Consider the following 22,397-nt stretch of genomic DNA (forward strand, 5'->3'; position numbering starts at 1 on the left):
ATGCTCAGCTAAATTTTTTTTTTTTAATTTTACACTATGTTGCTATGTTGCCTAGGCTGGTCTAGAACTCCTGGTCTCAAGTGATTCTCCAGCCTCAGGCTCCCAAAGTGTTGAAAGAGTACAGAAATTAGCTCCAGTGTCTATCCAATAAATTAATTTCTAAAGCTGAAGTGATCTGGAGAGAGAACATCAGCAGACTAAGTATTTCAAAAAATATTGGAAAGATCAAAAGAAATATGGAAACTTGTTGACAAATGAAACAGATTCCGGAAGTGGCATGTCAGAATTTTCAGGAGGTGACTAATGTTTCACAGAGAGTTGATCTGCGTATCAGAGTCCCAGAGAGACTCCAGGAATAGAGTTCTCTTGTACAGTAGAAGATGGAAATGAGAAGGGAGCTAAATACAAAATGTCAACTTAAAACCTCTTTAGAAACCACTGCACTTCAGTTCCTCCAGATTCCTCTCCTCAGTGTTCTGTCTCTTTACATCTATGTAGAACCCCACTCTTTTTTTTTTTCTCTCTTTTTTTTAAGAGACAGAGGTTGTCTCTGATGCTCAGGCTGAAATGCAGTGGCATGGTCATAGATCATAGCTCATTGCAACCTCACTCAACCCTCTGTGCTCAAGCAGTCCTCCCACCTTGCGTTTTGGTCTCCTGAAGTGCTGGGATTACAAGCATGAGCTACTGCAACTAGCCCTAGTCTTAATAATGAATGAAGAATGAATAGCCATCGGAGATATGAAGAAAATCAACAGCATGAACGATAAAACTAAGAAAGCTATTTCAGGAAAACTCTGAGTCAGCTAAGGAAGTAAAATAATAAGAAATTAATAATAATAAGCTTCCTAAGAAGTACTCGAGAAAATATTAGAGAAGAGAATACTCTGAAAAAGGAGCATTCAGAGAATAAGAAAAAACTTGAAAATAAACATATGAATGTAAAAATTAAAATTTTAATAAAATGGCAATTTAATTGAAAAAAATCACAAAACCTGCAATATTCAAACAAAAATATGGAGAATTTTTGGAAAAAAAACCATGGAGGATTAATTCATTATTTGACTAACAAGAATTTCTGAAAGAGAGAGCAACAAATGGAGGAGGAGGAGGAGAAAAATATCAGACACTGAAAAGATATTTCAAGGAACTGAAGATAAATACAGATCTCCAAATTGATAGAACACATTTAGTGCTGATCAAAATAATGGTAAAAGAACCACACCTAGCCACATAAAAAGACATTTCAGAGCATCAAAAAGGAAAAGGCCTAAAAGCTTCCAGAGGCAAGAATCTGACCTTTTATAAAAGAATAAGAATTGAGCTAGTATCAGATTTCTCATCAGAAACTTTAGATACCGAAAGACAATACCTTCAAAATTGTAAGTGAAAATTATTTTAAACTTAGAATTCTATTTCCTGTCAGAACAAAAATCAAGTGTGAGTACATAATAAAGATTTCAGAAAGTTCAGTCATCATATACTCTGTCTGAAAATGTACTCCAGAAAAGTAAGAATGAAATCCAAAAATATGATAGATGTAAAATACAAGAGTGTAGCAGGCAGAATGACCCACCAAGCATGTCCATGTCCTAATCCTGGAAATTTATTAATATTACATTACATGGAAAAAGGAACTTTGTAGTTGTAATTAAGGTTATCAACCTTAAAATAGGGGGTTATCTTGGATTATTCAGGGGGTTCAGTCTAATCACATGAGTGCTAAAAATCAGAGAAATTCTTCCACTTAAAGGCAGGAAAAATGAAGCAGGAGAGGTTAGAGAGATTTAAAGTATAAGAACTCTGGCCAGGCATGGTAACACACCTGTAATCCCAGCACCTTGAGAGGCCAAGGCGAGTGGATCTCCTGAGGCCAGGAATTTGAAACCAGCCTGGCCAACATGACAAAACCCTGTCTTTACTAAAAATACAAAAATTAGCCAGGCATGGTGGCATGTGCCTGTAGTCTCACCTACTTAGAAGGCTGAGGCGGGAGAATTGCTTGAACCTGGGAGGTGGAGGTTGCAGTGAGCTGAGATCATGCCATTGCACTTCAGCCTGGGCAACAGAGTAAGACTGTCTTAGATAGATAGATAGATAGATAGAGAGAGAGAGAGAGAGAGAGAGAGATAGATAATAACTCAAGCAACAATTATAGGCTTTGAAAATGAAATGAGATCATGAGGCAAAGAATAAAGGCTGCTTCTCAAAGTTGAGGGGACCCCAGCCAACAGCCAGCAAGAAATTGAGGACCCCAATTCTACAAAACTATGGAACTGAATTATGTCAATACCTGAGTAACCTGGAAGTAGATTCACCCCACAGAGCCTCCTGAAAGAAGCTCAGCCCTGTTGACACCTTGGTACACCTTGTAAGACCCTAAGCAGAAGACACAGTTGAGCCACACTGTACCTAGACTTCTGACTTATAGAACTGTGACACAATGAGTGAGTGTTGATTTTAGCCACTAAATGTGTTGTAATTTCTTATGGTAGCAATAGAAAATGAATACATCTCATAAAAGGTGAAAGAGAAAAGGGGGAGATACAGAGGCTTAGAAAGCAACTGGCCTAAAATAAATAGACAACTAGGGGAATGTTTTCAAGAAGAAAAATTGAATGAGTTCCACGCAGTAGATAGAAATGGATAAAGAGAACATGAACATACTCAGTGACATGGTGAAGAAAGTATTTATAAGAAAAAAAAGGTTATTAGAAAGTCTTTGAAAAAAAAACTAAAATTTTATAAGAAAATTATGACTTAAAAATGATGTAAACTAAAATAATGCAATATCAAGCTGCAGTGAATGTTATGAAGTACAACTTACCTTTCTCATTTCAGAACCAAGGAACTTATATCCCCAGTTTCCAGGAGTTTTGACTGCTAAAAACTCACAATTTAGTTCCCCCAGGAAATTGCCCTCCACCAAAGGTATGTGTCTTGCAAAAGATTACAAAACTTCCTTGTATAACACATCCAAAGACTGGTTAGCGTGGAAGAAAAAGGGCTGAGTTCCTTGCCTCAATTCAAGGGAACTCTGAAGGTCCTCTCCAACTTGATGGTTCCCCATCCAGTTGGCTGAGGCTTCTGTTTTGACAGCACCATGTTTTAACTTCTCCCTGTGCCCAGTTCTGCTTTTGTCAGCCCCTTGTTTCTGATAGGCTTCCCCAATAAACCTCATTTATGGAAATCTGTCTCATAATCTCTTTCCCAGAGAGCTCACCCTAAGACACAGGCAACTGACAGAATATAAAAAGAACAAGACAAAGATAGGTCACCACAAATAGAGTTAGGCAGCTTAGCCTTAGAAATACAAATTTTAAAAGTTAAGAACTTATGTTTAAAGAAAATGAGTGAACTTATTAGAAACAAAAGATGAAATATTTAAAAGACCACAGATGTTTATAGCAGCTTTATTTATAATGGCCAAAACTGGGAAGCAACCCAGATGTCTACAGTAGATTATAGGATAAACTGTGGTACATCCAGACAATAGACAGTTACTCACCTCTAAAAAGGAAAAAACAGGTCAGGCATGGTTGCTCATACCTGTAAACTCAGTGTGTTGGAAAACAGAGGCAGGAGGATCACTTGAGGCCTGGAGTTCTCAGAGTTCTATACCAACCTGAGCAACATAGTGAGACGCCCTATGTCTACCAAAAAAATTAAAAAGCTTTTTTTTTTTTTTTTTGAGATGGAGGCATGCTCTGTTGCCCATGCTGGAGTGCAATGGTGAGATCTTGGCTCACTGCAACCTCTGCTTCCAAGGCCCAAACAATTCTCATGCCTCAGTTTCTCAAGTAGCTGGGACTATGGGCAGATGCCACCATACCCAGCTAATTTTCGTATTTTTAGTAGAGACAGGGTTTCACCATGTTGCCCAGGCTGGTCTGGAACTCCTGACCTCAAGTGATCCACCCGCCTAGGCCTCCTAAAGTGCTGGGATTACAGATGTGAGCCACAGTGCCCAGCCCAAGAAAAATGTATTAAATAGACACAGTGGCACATACCTGAGGTCCCAGCTGCTTGAGAAGCTGAGGCAGGAGGATTGCTTGTGCCCAGGAAGTCGAGGTCACAGTGAACTATTGTGCCACTGCACTCCAGCATGGGTGACAGAGTGAGACTGTCTCAAAAAAATAAAAAGAAATCAGTTAAAAAAAAAAAAAAAAAAAAAAAAAAGCTATCAAGCCATGAAAAGACATGAGAGAACTTAAATGCATATTACTAAGAAATGAAGGCAAAGCTGAAAAGGCTATATACTGTATGATCCAACTATGTGACATTTTGGAAAAGACAAAAACTATGGAGGCAGCAAAAAGATCAGTGGCTGTCAGGGATCAGGCAGAGGAGGCATGAATAGGCAGAGCACAGGATGTTTAGGTAGTAAAAGCTATTCTATATGATCCTATAATAATAGACAGATTTCATTATATATTTGTCAATACCCATGGAAAGTACAACACCAAAAGTGAATCTTTATGCGGACTATGGACTTCGAGTGATAATAGTGCATCAATGTAGGTTCATCAGTTGTCATAAATGTACCTCCCTCATGCAAGATATTGATAGTAGGGGAGAAGTTGCACAAGTATAGAGGCAGAGGATACATGTGAGCTCTGAAATTTCTGCTCAGTTTTGTTGTGAACCTAAAACTGCTCTAAAAAATGTTCTATTTTCTTTAAAAAGATGAGACTGTTAGAGTATTTAAAATGGATTACCTCTGGGAAATGAGATACTGATTTCCTATTCCAACTGAGACCAATTGCTTTTTAGATCTGTCAAACAACAATTGGATTCTTTGGTTAAAGCCACCATTCCTCATATTTCACATCTTTATCCTGTTACTGTGTTTCACTCTTACTTTGCTGGAGTGTATCTTTGGGAACTCAGAAATGGTATATGACAGGTGATTTTCTAAATTCTTTATTTTGTTCCCACAACTGCTTTTACAGTTGAAATGAAAAATGGAAAATAATAGGGAAGGTGACTTTTACCCTTATGAATTATATTTAATAAAAACCACATCCATGAAGTACTTTAATAAAAATGTAGAATGGAAGGAAAACTTCATTTGGACAAAATGTATTCTACAGTCCACTGGGAAAATAAAGTTAGATCCACATTTCAGATTTTGTATCTCATGGCATAATCATTGAAAAAAGAAAAAAATCTGAAAAAAAAGATTTTGTATCAAAATACAATCAAGACAAATTAAAAGTTTATAAAAAACTTAAAATAACATATACTTATTTTGATTATCTCAGAATTCAGAAAGACTTCTTCAGCATAATTACTAAGATTAGAACCCATAAAAGAACAATAGATCTGACTATACAAATGTGCTTTTTTTTTTTTTTTTTTTTTTTTTTTTAAGACAGAATCTTGCCCTGTTGTCACCCAGCAGGCTGGAATGCACCAGTGCAATCTCAGCTCACTGCAACCTCCACCTCCCGGGTTCAAGTAATTCTCCTGCCTCAGCCTTCCAAGTAGCTAGGACTACGAGCCTGTGCCACCACGCCTGGCTAATTTTTGTGTTTTCAGTAGAGATGGATTTCACCACATTGGTCAGGCTGGTCTCAAACTTCCAGCCTCAGGTGATCCACCTGTCTCAGCCTCCCAGAGTGCTGGAATTATAGGTGTGAGCCACTGTACCTGGCCCAAATGCACATTTTTATATAAATAAAATATCTTTATATAAATAAAATACACACCAAGCTATGTAACCAGCAGTTAACTCTGGAGAGAACAATGGCAACTGGAGAAAGGGATCAGGAAAGACTTTCAGTGGAAAGCACAGGCAACAAAACAGAAAATAGATAAATTGGGCTTCACCAAAACTAAAAACTTTTGAGCATCAAAAGATACTATGAAGAGAGTGAAAAAGAAACCCACATGGGAGAAAATACTTGCAAATCATGTATCTGATAAAGGACTGGTATTCTGAATGTATAAAGAAATCATGTAACTAAACAACAGAAAAAAAAATTTAAAAATAGGCAAAGGACTCGAATAGACATTTCACCAAGAAGGCATATGAATGAATAATAAGGACATGAGAAGATATTCAATATGACTAATCACTGGAGAAATGCAAATCAAAATCTGATGAGATACCACTTCACATCCATTAAAATGGCTGGTATAGAAACAAACAAACAACATCTGAAAATAGCAAATATTGGCAAGAACATGGAGAAATTGGAACCCTGTGCATTACAGGTGGGAATGTAAAATGGTAGAGGTGCTGTGGAAAACAATATAGCGGCTTCTCAAAAAACACATGTGATCCATGTGATTCAACAGTTCCACTTCTGGGTATATACCCAGAAGAAATGAAAACAGTCTAGAACAGGTAGTTGTGTACCGATATTTGTAGCAGCATTATTTATAACAGCCAAAAGGTAGAAACAACCCAAATGTCCACTGGATATATTAAATATAGTCTATAAATACAATGGAATATTAGCCTTAAAAAGAAATGAAATCCTCATACATACTACAATATGGGTGAACTTTGAAAACATTGTTAAATGATATAAGCCAGACACAAAAGGACAAATACTATATGATTCTACTTATATGAGGTACCTAGAATAGAAAAATTCATAGAGACAGAAAGTAGAATGGTGATTATCAGGGATTGGATGAAGGAAAGAATGGGGAGTTGCTGTATAATGGGTAGAGAGTCTCAGTTTGAGAATATGAAAATATAGGAAACAGAGGAACCACTTTCAAAAAAAAAAAATTAAGATAGGCTGTGAGGAAACAATCAGATGAATTCAGAAAGTAAAACATTCCTCAGGAACTGGCCATTCCCTTCAGCAAGCCAGTGCAAGAGAAAGGCAGTAACTTAGATTGATAAAGATTTAAAGGATATTACCACTAGATAAGATGTCTTGTCCCAGATTAGATACTAGTTTGGACAAAGCTGCTATAAAAGGCATCATGAAGACAACTGAGGAAATTTGAATATGAATTAGGAATTAGAGGATATAAAGGAAATATTAACTTTTTTCAGGCACTGTAAGAATACTTTATGAAAAAAATTTTTTTTTGGAAATGCAAACTGTTAGAGGTGAAATGTTCAGAATCTCTATAATTTACTTTAAAATGGTATACAAAAATACTTTAAAAATTGGGATACAAGGATAAGTAATATTTTATGTCATCTAATTCCTAATTTGTATTCAAATTTCCTCAATTGTCTATATAATACCTTTTACAGTTGTTTTGTCCAAACCAATATCTAATCCGAGACAAGACATTTTATCTGGTTGTAATATCCTTTAAATCTCTTTTTGAGTTGGTGCAAAAGTAATTGTGGTTTTTGCCATGATAAAGGACCTAAGGCAGGAGAATTAGGAGGTGACCAAGAACTGAGTACTATAGATTTGAGGTCACTGAGAAAGTGACATTTGAGCTGAGATATTAAGTGATTGCCAGCTATGTCAGTTCAGGTCCTCGAAGCTCTAGATAACAAGATAGGATTCATCTTAAAATAGACCAGAAAACACCTGTGAAGGATAAAAGTGTGGCAAGCAAGAGAAGGCAGGAGAGGCTTCAAACCACAGTGCAGTTTTGGCACCTGGGAAAGGAGATCAGGAAAGAAAGAGGATTGGATAGGCAGCGCAGTTGTGAGAAAGTCTCAATCAGGCCAATGAGAGCCCCAAAGTAGAAATTGCCTATTAAAGAAGTCCTACCTTGGGCAAGAATGGCCCAGCTTGGTGTCCTCGCTGATCATCCCCAGTGATAGTGCTCAGTCCTTGGCTGGATGCAGTTGACCTCAGTATGAATGCTGAGATGCATAACAGAAGTCACTGCCACTAGAGGGTGTTAACTCTGCTCCTCACAGCAGGTTCTCTTGAAGGGCAATCTGAACCGTACACCTTCATAGCTGTCCTTCCAGCCTTGCAAATATCTGGAGGGAGAGTCTCAAGAGGGTGAAATGGCAAAGGCAAAGTCCTTAATATAGGAAAATGGCTGGTATATTTGAGGAAAAGAAAAAAACAGTAAGTTTGCTGCATAATGAGAGTGGCAAAATGGCACAAGAAGTCAGATTGATAAACCAGAGTCCTCATCATATGCAGCCTAAAAGACTATGATGAGGGGGTAAATTTTATTCCAAGTGTACTGGAAATCCATCAGCCAGTTGTTTTAAGCAGTGAATTAGTATGGTCTGATTTAGGTTTTATATTCAAACTTCCTGAAACATTAATCTGTATTTATAGCATCCATTTCTTCATATTTCATTATCTCTCAACCCAGAGCAAATCTGATTTACAGCCTCACCTTTCTATTGAAAATGCTTTTACTAGGTTACCAAAGGCTTGTTAATTGCTAAGTTCAATTGCTTCTTTCTAATTCCCATCCTAGTTGTCTCCTGGGTCACATCTGCACATTAACCACTCAGTCCTTAAAATTGCTCTCATGGCTGCTTTTCACTACTCCTTCCTAATTTCCTTCTATGGCTTTTTAAAATCCATTCCCTAAATTTTTTAATTCACAATTATGTCCTTAATACTTTCATGTTATCCCTAGGTACTGTCACCTGCTAAGTTTCACCTACATACTGATAACTCCAAAATTTCTAATTTTTTTTTACCTTTGGCCCTCTGTTCTCACTCTTCAAACCTATATTTTCATCTGTGAGTCATGCATTTCCACCTCAGAGTATAATATAACAAAACAAAAGTTGTTACCTTCCTTAAAAATACTTCTTATGGCCTGGTGTTGTGGCTCATGCCTATAATCACAGAATTTTGGGAGGCTGAGGCGAGTGGATTGTTTGAGCTCAGGAGTTTGAGATCAACCTAGGTAACATGGGAAACAAAACCTTTTCTCTACAAAAAAATACAAAAATTAGCCGGGTGTGGTGGCACAGGACTGTAGTCCTAGCTCCTTGGGAGGCTGAGGTGGGAGAATTACTTGAGCCTGAGTAGTGGAGGTTGCAGTGAGCCATGATCATGCCACTGCACACCAGCCTAGGTGACAGAGTGAGGCTTGGTATCAAAAAGAAAGAAAGAAAATTCTTATATATTCTCATTCTTGGATAATGACATCAACAGTCACCCAGTTCACATAACTTCTTGTGATAACATTTAACTGCTCACTGATGGTCAAAGTATAATTTTCAAAATTTAAAGAATGATTATCATATAATTATAGAATGAATAGGTCTCCAGTGTCTGTCTCTTTAATGGGAAAACAAGCATGATGGTAAAGCTGGCTTACAGAAAAATTAGAGAAACTGAGTATACATAGCCTGTCACAAAAAATATGTTTAAACTTATAAACTGAAATAAGTTTGCTAAATTACAATGTCATACAAGTTAATATTCTATAGGTAAAAATAAACTATAGCCTTTGCAGTTATATTCCCTGCTAGTTAAAAATTATTTGCATCCCTATAGGACAAAAATGTACAAGTTAACTTTTTACACAGTATTAGTTCTAATAAATGGCAAAGAACAAATCAAAGGCATATCTCCTGGAGAATAAAATAGGCATTGGGTATATCTATTAAGCAGTACTCCAGTATGACATGCAGTCATTCTTTGGCCTTATTTTCAAGTTCCAGATATTTTTTTCCTCACACTTGGCCCTTGATCTTAAATTGCCATTATGTGGTGATTGAGCTATATTTTAAAGACAAATCTCCCTCCTTCAATGTCTATGTTTTTCCCCACAAAGAACGTGGGTTGCCGGCTAATTCAAATACTAGACATAAGATGAGAAGAAAGGACTAAGAAAAGGACTCTGCTTTTCAAAATCAGTAGGGCACAGTTATTAAAAGAGCATGGCATTAGACAAAGGACAGAAAAATTATCAATAGATAGCCCTACTTACACAGTCCACATGATCTGCTACAAAGGCACCAATACAATTCAATGGGAAAAAGAAGACCTTTACAATAAATGGTGCTGCAGCAACCAGGTACAACAATAACCCACACAAAAAGACATGAACCTTGATTCCTGCCTTGCACCATACACAGAAATTTACTTGAGATGAATCATATACTTATTCGTAAAAGAAAAAAGCTGTAAAGATTCTGAAAGAAAGTATAAGGAGATAGCTTTATGACTTTGGGGCAAAGAAAATTTCTTTAATAGTACTTAAATAGCCCCAATCATGAAATTAAAACTTGAAAACTTAGACATTATCAAAACTTTACATATCTGCTCATCAAAGACAACAGTACAAAAATGAAAAGGCAACAAGACACATGCTGGGAGGAAAAATTTACAATACACAAATCTGACACAGCATTACAAATCAATTATAGAAAGACTAAACATCTGATAACAATAATGGATAAAAGATTTGAACAGGCACTTCACAAATGTGGCTATCTCAATGACCAATAAACATAAGAAAAAGTATTTAACATAATTAGGTAATTACAAGTTAAAACCACAATAAGTAATGTCATGCAGGCACAAAAATGTCTAAAAATAAATTTTAAAAATTTTAGGTCAGCCATGGGTGTTAAGCCTGTAATCCCAATACTTCGGGGAGCTGAGGCAGGCAGATCACTGAGGTCAGGAGTTCGAGACTAGCCTGACCAACATGGTGAAACGCTGACTCTACTAAAAATATAAAAATTAGCCAGGCTGCCTGTAATCCCATCTACTCGGGAGGCTGAGGCAAAAGAATCTCTTGAGCCAGGGAGGTGAAGGTTGCAGTAAGTAGAGATAGCACCACTGCACTCCTGCCTGGGTAACAGAGCAAGACTCCATCTCAAAAGAAAAAGAATTTTAAAGAATAACGATATCAAATGGTGGCAAGAACGTGGATCAGCTCTCAAAATTGCTGAGTACAAAAGGATACAACCACTTTGTAAAATTGTCTGTCTTTCTCTAATGTTAAACATTCACTTGCCTTATGACACAGCAATTTCAGTTCCAGATATTTACCCAAGAGAAGTGCATGTCCCTGCAAAAATCTTTCACAAGACTGATCATTACAGCTTAATTCACAATAACCTCAAGTTGAAACAATTCAAATGTCCACTAACAGGCAGAAAAACAAACAAGTTGTGATATATTCATACAATGGATAGTATCAGTGATAAAAGAAAAAAATTAAAATAGAACTACTGGTATAGTCTACAACCAGGTTGCCCCTTATGCATATTGTTTTAAGTGAAGTAAGTCGGACACAAAAGACTGCACACAATGAATATGTAGTATAGGATTCCATTTATCGAAAGTTCAACAAAAAGCAAAAGTAAACAATGTTTCTAGAAATCAGAGTAGTGGTTACCTCTGGACAGGCAGGGATGGAAGTAGTAGTGATGATATATGTTCTAAAAACAAACACAATGGAGTTTTACCATGTTGGAAATGTTTTGTATTTTGATCTGCGTGGTGGTTACCTGGGTGTACACATGTAAAAATCATCCAACTGTTCATTTAAGGTGAGTGCACTTCAGCAAAGGAAAATGTCAACAGACTGAACAGACAACCTACAGAATGGGAGAAAATTTTTGCAAACTATGCATCTGACAAAAGTCTAATATCCAACATCTATAAGGAACTTAAATATACAAGAAAAAAAACAACCCCATTGAAAAGTGGGCAAAGGATATGAACAGACACTTTTCAAAAGAAGACATACGTGTAGCCAACAAGCATATGGAAAAAAGCTCAACATCACTACTCATTAGAGAAATGCAAATCAAAACAGCAATGAGATACCATCTCTCACTAGTCAGGATGGCTACGATTAAAAAGTCAAAAACTAGCAGATGCTGGTGAGGTTGCAGAGAAAAAGGAATGCTTATACACTATCAGTGGGAGTGTAAATTAGTTCAACCATGGTGGAAAGCATTGTGGCAATTCTTCAGAGACCTAAAAACAGAAATTCTGTATGACCCAGCAATATCATTGCTAGGCATATACTCAAAGGAATATAAATTGTGCTGTTATAAAGACACATGCACACATATGTTCATTGCAGCAGTATTCACAATAGCAAAGACATGGAATCAACCCAAATACCCATCAATGGTAGACTAGATAAAGAAAATGTGGTACACATACCCCATGAAGTACTATACTATATACCCCATTAAATATTATATACCCTATGAAACTCTATGCAGCTAAAAAGGAATAACATCATGGCCTTTGCAGGGGCACGGATAGAGGTGGAGGCCATTATCCTTAGCAAACTGACACAGGAACTGAAAACCGAATACATGTTCTCACTTAAAATTAAGAGCTGCATTATGAAACATGGACACATAGAGGGGAACAATACACACTGAGGCCTGTCAGTGGGTGGAGGTTAGAGGAGGAAGATGATTGGAAAAAATAACTAATGGGTACTAGGCTTAATACTTGGGTGATGAAATAATCTGTATGACAAACCTCCATGACACAAGTTTACCTATATAATAAACCTGTACAGGTACCCCTTAACTTAAAAGTTAGATAAAAAATAAATAAGGATTAGCCACTTTATGCATTTTACTAGATATGTTATCCACCAAAAAGTCTTAGTTTTTCATGGGGCCTTTGGTTGCAATTTTTGTAGAACCAGGGAAAATAGTCTAGATTATAAAGGATCAAGGAATAATGATGTAATGAAAATTAACATCAGTTTCAAGAAATTTGACTTGAAGAGAAGGAGAAAAGGAAGTAATAGAGACATCAACAAGTCAAAGAAAATTGTTTTCAAAATTCCTTTAGATTTGGAAATGACTCTGAGGCAGAAGAAGCCATGGAGAAGTGTAAGTTGAGGATGGAAGTGGGGAAAAGAGAAAGTTGATAAGATTAGGTATCTTTGAGTCAAAATTGGAAGAGTTACCTAAATAATGAGAAGGAAGCTATCTACTTCATCAACTAGAGCAAAGGAAGATAGTAGGTGAAGAAACATAGAGACTGTGCATCTGACAAAGGTCTAATATCCAGCATCTATAAGGAACTTAAATTTATAAGAAAAAGATAACCCCATTAAAATGTGGGCAAAGGACATGAACAGACACTTTTCAAAAGAAGACATACTTTTCAAAAGAATACAGGTTTCAAAAGAAGACATAATTTAGGGACTTTTACTGTACCTGGCCTCAACCTTCATAGTAAAATGTGAAGTAAGAACATCTACTAAAATTCAGGAGGTATGGGGAAAAGAGGACAGGAGGTAGAGAGCTTGATGAAGTCAAGTAGCTATCTTGTTAGCTGTGAAATCCTAGGCAAGTTACTTTGCTTTTTGAGATTCCTGAATCTGTGATGGAAATTACATTCACTTCATAGAGTTGCTATGAAGATGTAATGAGCTAATGTCTACAAAGTGTCCATACAAGGCAAGCAGTGAATATTAGTTCCCCTTTTAAAGAAGCAGAGATGCTGAAAATTACTCTTCCTGAATAGTTTGGTGAAAACAACGAATAACCTGGAGTTAGCATAAAAAAGACCCAACAGAGGAGGATACATAATCTAGTGCAAAGCACTTCCCTAACATTTGTGGATAGTGCAATGAAGACCAAAATACCATATGTCTAAATATTTAAAACGTATAAATCAAGCTAGCAAAGTATTCAATAAAAGATATTCTATCCTCCTCCTTTTATAAACATAGCTTAGAATGACTTGAAGTCCAGCTTTGAAGTTAGAATCTCCATATTCCTTGGAGTTTCACACTGAGTCTTGGTGATTTGAGAAGAGCCAGACCAACACTGCCTTCATCCACCTCTGTCCTACACTGAGAGGGATCTTCAGTGTTTGTGTGAGGATACTCCAACCTGCAAATCCAAGCTCTGTTCTCACTGTCGGCACCCTTGGGTCATTCTTGGGTTTGGGGTTATACACTCCTATGGCATGGTCTTTGCCTTACAAAAGCACCAGCAGCAAGTTCAGAGCCATTTGGGCAGAAAATTCTGAGGATCCGAGTACCTGGAGCTTTCTCTGAAAGGGAGCACTGTGGGCTTTAGGTGGGCATATCTCATTAGGTCCCAGAGGCTCCTCACCTCATAGTGGAGGGGTGCAGCTAAAGAAGGACCAGAGTGGCTCCAAAGCATAGGACCCTGAGCAGGGGTCTCTCATACCCAGAGCCAAGGGCTACGTAGCTAGTCATTTTTAGGTCTAAGATTACTCACACCTTGTGTCCCGACAGTAAATGCAGGTAAACTCCAGTACTATTGACCAGAAAGAGCAAAATACTCAAGACCAGAATATGCTGAAAAATAGAATGAAAATGAAGTAGAAACTGTAACTATTAAGAAGGTCTTTTCTACTTAAAAAGTGAGCAATGTAGCTTTCTGAGTTATTTTGACAAATTGAAAGCTTTCCTATGAAGCATTGTGTAAAACTGAAAATGGTATCTTAATCTCAGTTATACTCTGCAAATCAGGATACTTAATAGCTAGCATTGTCCTGAAACTGCTTTGTGAACCTTGGCTAGAGAAAAAGAAATTTTCTACCATCTATTCTTTGTCTGGCTTCATATTTCTTAAAATCAAGCAAGTTGTCTTTATATGTGCATATTTGTAGATTCATAGGATGTCTGTGAACACAAATGGTGTTCTTATTAACAACAGTCAGAAACAAAGAATTTTGCATTTTTTGACAAATTCTCATTAATAATGAGGCACTAAACATGCTAGTGAATACAACATAGAGGAGAATATTAATCAGGTTATTTTTAGCTACCACCTACATATAGCATCAAGGCAACATCAAGAGCAGGAGGAAAATAATGGTTCTTTTAGTTTGATAAACCATAATGTTTCTGAAAATTTTCTCTCTTTCCTTCCCAAATCAAGGCATCTAATTATATAAGTTATTACTGTGGCAACAGATTAGATAGAAAGAGAGAGACAGTTGGGGGAAGAATGGAGGGAGGAAGGGAGAGTGAAGGAGAGAAAGAGAAGGTGGGAGGGAGGCAGAACTAGGCTATGAAATGAACAAGAAATAATCATTAAAAGAAGAAAAAGATATTTTTACTGAAGGGTAGACTGTGGTGACTGGTAATTAGAAGAGAAAGGAAACACTGAAAAAAAAAGTGTGTTTAGGATTCAAACCAGTCAATATCAGAATAAAGTAAAGGTAAACTTTGTGAATGTTGATAAAAGATGCCACAAATCACTGTAGTAGCTTGCAAAAGATAGGGTGAAGGAATGTGTACATATATTTCCAAACTATGTAATAAACCCTGCAATAAGATTCAATAGAATGTAAGATACTGAGTAAATAAGAAGATACAAAGATTACAGATTTTATATAACATATACATTATATATTATTATATATAATGCATGTGTATATTACAACTATTGGAAAAGACAGCTCACATAAAAAGATCTACAAATCCTTTTTAAACATAGAACTCATACATCATCTCTAAAAATAAGATGAACATTCAAACTACTATGAGATAAAAATTTTTACCCAGTGAATTTGCAAAGATCTAGGTTTGGTAATACAAATTTAGTATGGAAAGTGTAGCAAGACAAAGCTTCCTTAAACATTGCAGATGGTTGAATCATTTGGGGCAACTTTTTTGGAAAACTTGGAAACAGTATGTATCAAAATTTTGAATGCATGTACCCTTTGAACTAGCATTTATACTTCTCAAAAATTATCCTTTAGATATACCTGTACTTGTACAGAGAGTATGTACAAAGCTATTCATGTAGACTATAAGAGGAAAAGATTGGAAAAAGACTTGAATGTTCATTAATATAAGGCAGGTTTAATGTATTCATTTACATTCATATCGTGAAATTATTATGCACCTGGTAAAAGCAATAAGGTAGATCTATAGGTTCTAATATGCAATATGTTTGAAATATATCATTAAGTGAAATAAAAGAAAGTACAATGTATCTAACATACTATCATTTGAGTTAGAAAACAGTAATAGAAAGGGGTTGGAGCCACTTCATATTGTCAATGCTCTTCAGCCAAAGATCTCCAGAAGTACTTATGGTTAAACAAGTTGGGTTTAATATTTTTTGCTGCAAGGGAGAAAGCAGCAAATTTGTGTGATAACTTGATGAAAATGTGTAAAAAATACCTTAAGGATTTGGCTTTGGTTTGAGTTTATGGAACTAAAGGCAATTTCATGATTGAATATCTTAAATTTTATCTACAGGGAGGAAAGACTATATAGGAGGATAACGCTGTAATTGGGTAAAGTTCAAATCTCCCCACTTGGCCTTCACTGGTATGAGTGACTATGGAGCCATAGTTTTGGCGTCTGGCAGCAGTAAGTTTGTTATTTTCTACAAAGTTTTCTGTCTTGCTAGACTGCCCTTATCCTGGTCATTTGACTCAAGGGAGCCGACTTTTGCTGGGAGTTTCTTTTATCTGTGACCATTGGCATTTCCAGGTTGCCAGCTTTGCCAATACCATCTGGGACAGGAAAAGGAAAAACAAAGACTAAGGAACTCACTATCATGTCATTCTTCAGATCCTGAAGTTCTCACCTCTTCTGCCTTCTCTTTACTAATCAGAATCTTCATACGTTTATTTTGTATATTATGCCCAGGGTTTTTTGTTGTACTGGGAAAAGTGTATCTATTCCATCTTCCTGGAAATGGAAGTCCCCCTGGATATACTTTTGTTTGGTTTGAATTTTTTGCCATAAGCATGAGTCATCTATTCAAATAAGTAAATGCCATATATTATTACGTGCTTTTCCAGGACTGTTAATGGCTCAATCTTAATGAAGAGAATAATGGGATAAAGTTGGAGTAAGTAAAGCTGCTTAGTTCAGATGGTCAGGAAAGGCCTCTCTATAATACTTGAGCAGAGATCAGGATCTAGGCTTGTAAAGAACTCAAGAGCAGAGAAAGGGTAAAAGCAAAAGTCCTGAGGTAAGAACAAGCAAAGCATAATCCGGTGACAGAGAGAGTGCTAGTATCAGTGAAATGCTGAGCTAACTTGTGTCAGCTCAGAAGAGCCAGTTTTTAAAACTTCAGGAATTTGTGAGCTGGTATACTATTAAAAATTAAATTATATAAACTTACAATTAAATATATGAAGCTCAAAAGCAATAAATATTAAAAAATTACCATTTTCTAATTATTTTACATTTTCCTGTTATCTATGTTTTTTAAATTATTTATACCTAATACACACACACACGGTGGAAATACTATATAATACTATAATACCACACCACTGTGCATCTTCAGTGACCTTATATTGATGAATTTAAATCAGTGAGAGTATTTACACCTCAGATACTGGAAAAGGCTACAAATCAGGGCTTAATTTGTTGTTTTTCCAACTGTCTAGATTTAAGAACATGATGAAGAAAATGTTAATAATACAGATTAAACTTAAAAGTATGTCAAGTTAGTAACCATTACATTATTCATTACATGAACAAATAAGGAAATAGCCTTCCAATATTTAAAAACTATCATTTGATTCAGCTAAGAAGTCACTCACATCATCGATAAAGGCATTAAGTTTCAACAAATGTCTTCATTGTTTTTCTTTCATCTTACTTATGGAGGAGGGAGAAAGACAGAAGCAGGAAAGAATAGCACTTGTAAAAATAAAGCAAAATCTTATGGACATTGTCACTGCTTGCCTTATTTATTATATCTGTGTCAGATGGCCACCTGTAACTGTAAGAGAGTCTGGAAAACATGCATTTTAAATATTGCTGCCTCTAACTTAATAATGATTCTGTTAATTAAGAGGGACAAGAAAGTAGTTGGCTAGAAAAGTAGACAAGGGGCAAGAATGGAAGCACAGTGGAGGCTATTCTAGTGGCCCAGAATACAGAAGGAGGAGGCTTATACTAAGGTGGGGGTCATGGGAAGGGAGAAGACTGGACATATGCAAAGTAGTATTTGGAGACTGAATGAATAAAACAAGATTGAAGGAGGCTGGGGAAGAAAGAATTAATAACTTTCTTAGTTTTGGGGTTAGAGCAACTAGGTGGTTGGTGGTGCCGTTTACAGAGGTGAGAAAGACTGGAAGGAAAGTATGGGTACAGAAATGGGGAATGAGTTTGAACAATAAGTTTTCAGATGCCTTTAAAAAATCTATATGGGGCTGGACACCATGGCTCATGCCTGTAATCCTAGCACTTTGGGAGGCCAAGGCAGTGGATCACCTGAGGTCAGGAGTTGGCCAACGTGGCGAAACCCCGAATCTACCAAAAATACAAAAATTAGCCAGGCATGGTGACGGATGCCTATAATCTTAGCTACTCAGGAGGCTGAGGCAGGAGAATCTCTTGAACTTGGGGGGCGCAGGTTGCAGTGAGCCAAGATAGCACCAATTCACTCTAGCCTGGGCAAAAGAGTGAAACACCATCTCAAAAATAAATAAATCAATAAATGGAACTGTTAAGTAGGAAGTTATTTATAAGAGTCTAGAGCTTCAGAGAAAGGTGAAATCTAGGAATAAATTTGAGTCATCAATATTTAAATAATACTTATGTAACTAGACAAAATCAACTAGAAAATGTATGTGTGATACATATATATATATATATATATATATATATATATATATACACACACACACATACACACACACACACACAAAATGTTCAAGACCAAGGCTAGGATATTGTAAGAGGTGTGACCCATGTAGAAGAAAGAAAACCATACAGATATATATATATACGTGTATATATATATATGTATATGTTTTACATTAGAGAGAAAGAGAGAGTTCAAGACCAAAGTTAGCAGCTAACATATTGTTAAGTGGTATGACCAATGTAGTAGAAAACAAAAACAAACAAACAAGAAAAAAAAAAAAAAAAAACAGAAGAAAACCAGTCATGCTGAATGAAAACCATATAGGAGAAACTGGACAACTCAGCTGGGCTTGGCAAAATTGGTAACCTCAACAAAAGCACATTTTGTGAAATATTGGTATTGGTAGCCAGAATGGATTAATTAAAAATAGTCACAGAATTTCTATTATCAACCAAGATATATGCAAAATGTATTCTAAATTTTTTTCTAATTATGCAAACTCTAAGGTAGAAATCATTTTAAATTCACAAGTTTACCTGGCAATTGGAGACAGAATTCCTTCCTCTAAACTGCCACTATTATGATTCTATCCCTTGCTGATTTCCCCTTACCTCATTTATTATTTATAGCAAAGGTTGCACACTTACGGCCTCTTATGGCCAGATCATGCCCACATATTTTGTTCAAGCTATCTAGTATTGGCATATACAGAAATTTTAAATTATTAAATCTTAGAAAGAAAAGAACCTTCATCTTTTTAGGATACGTATTACTAGTCTGTCTCTCCTACTTGCCTTCTATGTCCCCATTATCATTCATAATCTTTCCACAGCATCATTTTCTTTCTCACACATTCCTTAAAAAGCTGTGTAACTACTGAAGTATTTACAAGTGAGATGATGTGATGTCTTCAACAGGCTTCGAAAATAATCCATTGTCAGGGAGAATTAGTTAATGAGGGTATAGATGAAACCAAATCGGCCATGCATTGAAAATTTATGAGGGGCCGGGCACGATACCTCACACCTGTAATCCCAGCACTTTGGGAGCCGAGGTGGGTGGATCACCTGAGATCAGGAGTTCAAGATCAGCCTGACTGAAATGATGAAACCCTGTCTCTACTAAAAATACAAAAATTAGCTGGGTGTGATGGTGGGCACCTGTAGTCCCACCTACTCAAGAGGCTGAGGCAAGAGATTGCTTGAACCCTGGAGGTGGAGTTTGCAGTGAGCTGAGATTAAGCCATTGCACTCCAGCCTGGGCAACAAGAGTGAAACTCTGTCTCAAAAAGAAAAAGAAAATCGTTGAGCATGGGCGAGTATGCAAGTATTGATTATACTATTCTCTCTACATTTGATACAATTGAAATTTTCCAGAATAAGATCATTTTTTTAAATGAGGGAGCAGAACTCCAATAGTCTTTACCATCGAGAAATTTATACTCAACTGGAGAAAGTATATTACTCAAGAAGTTAAAACTCAGAGGCTGAGGAGAAAAGAATGTGCATTGGCAGAAGGAGAGATGGCACAAAGGTATGTAAAGGTATGCCATGTTGACGCAGAAAGCCAGATCGCACTAAGGTTGCAAACATCGCACTAAGGAACAAACATTTATAGAGTACTTCATGTTAACTTTTGTGTACTGTGTTTTAAAGGAGTTTTCTCATTTTCTGTTTACCTACATCCTATGAGGTTGATGTTATAGGTAAGAAAGCTCTGATACTCAAACAAGTTAATTTGTATATGTGTGTATATATATATTTTTAAATTGCATTTTAGGTTTTGGGGTACATGTGAAGAACATGAAAGATTGTTGCATAGGTACATACATGGCAATGTAGTTTGCTGCCTTCCACCCCATCACCTGTATCTGGCATTTCTCCCCATGTTATCCCTCCCCAACTCCCTAACCCCCACTGGGCCTCCCCTAGTTCCCCCTGACAGACCCCAGTGTGTGATGCTTCCCTCCCTGTGTCCATGGGTTCTCATTGTTCAACACCCGCCTATGAGTGATAACATGTGGTGTTTGATTTTCTGTTCTTGTGTCAGTTTGCTGAGAATGATGGTTTTTGGGTTCATCCATGTCCCTACAAAGGACACGAACTCATCGTTTTTTATGGCTGCATAGCATTCCATGGTGTATATGTGCCAAATTTTCCCTGTCCAGTCTATCATCGATGGGCATTTGGGTTGGTTCCAAGTCTTTGCTATTGTAAACAGTGCTGCAATGAACATTTCAAATGAGTTAAATTATCTGCCTTGGATCACAAAGCTGATATAAGGATACCTTTTGGGAAAGCAATCTCACTGGAAAAACCAGACTGCAATTTGCTGAGGAAAGCTAAATAAGATGTATAGACAGTATGCTTAAAATGTTTCATTTTGGTGCTAACATTTAAAATTCAGGAACAAAGAACAAAGACTTTAGATTTCTGACTTTTCTTTAAGAACTGAAGATCTATCAACAAGGGTGCTGTAGCCCCTCACAGCCAAGGCACTGCTGCCCCCTTTAGGTGGCACTTATATTATCCTTTTCTGCCAGAGTCCCTCCACTTATTATTGCAAATTTTGTACTGCTTTACTTTGTGCCTTACGGCCTACATAGGTATTTGAATTCATTTATATACTAATTATATTCATCCTGCAGTGTTGTGACATGCTAGCATGGGTCAGATCAGTGAAAGAGAAAGGGGTAGAGTCTTAGAAACTCAATGTGATTTGACCACCACATGTTGAGAACTATGCTCCAAACCACTTCTCTGGCAATTAATCATGTACTCTATTCCTACTGTAATGTCTCTTGCAGAGTTTTCTTGTGCTATAAATGCTAAGTGCCATATGATGAGTGGTGTGATAATAAATGCTTAGGGTTTCAGAGGAGGGCACAATTATTTCTGCAGTCATTAAGACAAGAAATTATAAAAGTTGAATTGAAATTTTATAAGAAGACAAACTATTATATATGGAAGGAAAATCAGAGGAAAAAGCATAAACTTAGGAAGGTGAAAATATGTGCAGAGAGGAAAGTGGACCAATGTTCTTGGAGATGAGGCTCCTTCATCCAGGCAACTCTAACTCAGGACTTGATAGAACCACAGGAATGTTTAAACTAGAAAAGAACTTACAGAACATCTGTATTTGAAATTATTCTTACAGATGATAACCAAGATCTTTTCTGACAATTTTTTGTAGAGATGGGGTCTTACTTTTTTTTTTTTTTTTTTTTTTTGAGACGGAGTTTCACTCTTGTTACTCAGGCTGGAGTGCAATGGCGCGATCTCGGCTCACCGCAACCTCCGCCTCCTGGGTTCAGGCAATTCTCCTGCCTCAGCCTCCTGAGTAGCTGGGATTACAGGCACGCGCCACCATGCCCAGCTAATTTTTTGTATTTTTGGTAGAGACGGGGTTTCACCATGTTGACCAGGATGGTCTCGATCTCTTGACCTCGTGATCCACTGGCCTCAGCCTCCCAAAGTGCTGGGATTACAGGCGTGAGCCACCGCGCCTAGCGAGATGGGGTCTTTCTATGTTGCCCAGACTAGTCTTGAACCTCTGGCCTTAAGTGATTCTCCTGCCTCAGCCTCCCCAAGTGTTCAGATTATAGGCATGAACCACTCTGCCTAGGCATGATCTTTAGAAGTTAAGTGATTTGTTTAATGTCAGTCTGCTAGTTCATGAAGGAACTGAGATTAGATCTTCCACTTTCCATTGTTCTCCTCTGTACTTCCCTTCAATGTGAATCATTTACATTATAGACAAGGAGAGAAAAGTCTGACCTGCTTCTGGGTTCTGGGCATATTATTTTTCTTGACCTCAAGTAGCAGTTGCCTTTTTCATCACTCAATTTTGCTTCAAATTCTTAACCAGGAACTGAACCAAGAAAGTGCCCCAGGCAAATCTGACAAGTAGAAAAAAGAATTAAGAATGGTTGGGGCGGGCGCAG

General features: G+C 37.0%; 1 long non-coding RNA gene across 1 annotated transcript in view; it reads left to right on the plus strand.

Moving 5' to 3' along the window:
- Positions 1 to 2,117: 2,117 nt before the first annotated feature.
- LOC135274881 (uncharacterized) overlaps positions 2,118 to 22,397 on the plus strand; it is a 45,443-nt gene continuing 25,163 nt past the window's right edge. The window contains exon 1 of the long non-coding RNA XR_010342610.1: positions 2,118 to 2,931. This is a non-coding gene — a long non-coding RNA (uncharacterized LOC135274881). The remainder of the gene's footprint in view (positions 2,932 to 22,397) is intronic.

This window comes from Aotus nancymaae, unplaced genomic scaffold (genome assembly GCF_030222135.1).
Source record: "Aotus nancymaae isolate 86718 unplaced genomic scaffold, 86718_ANA_hifiasm-v0.15.2.pri h1tg000014l, whole genome shotgun sequence".
Lineage (NCBI taxonomy): Eukaryota > Metazoa > Chordata > Mammalia > Primates > Aotidae > Aotus > Aotus nancymaae.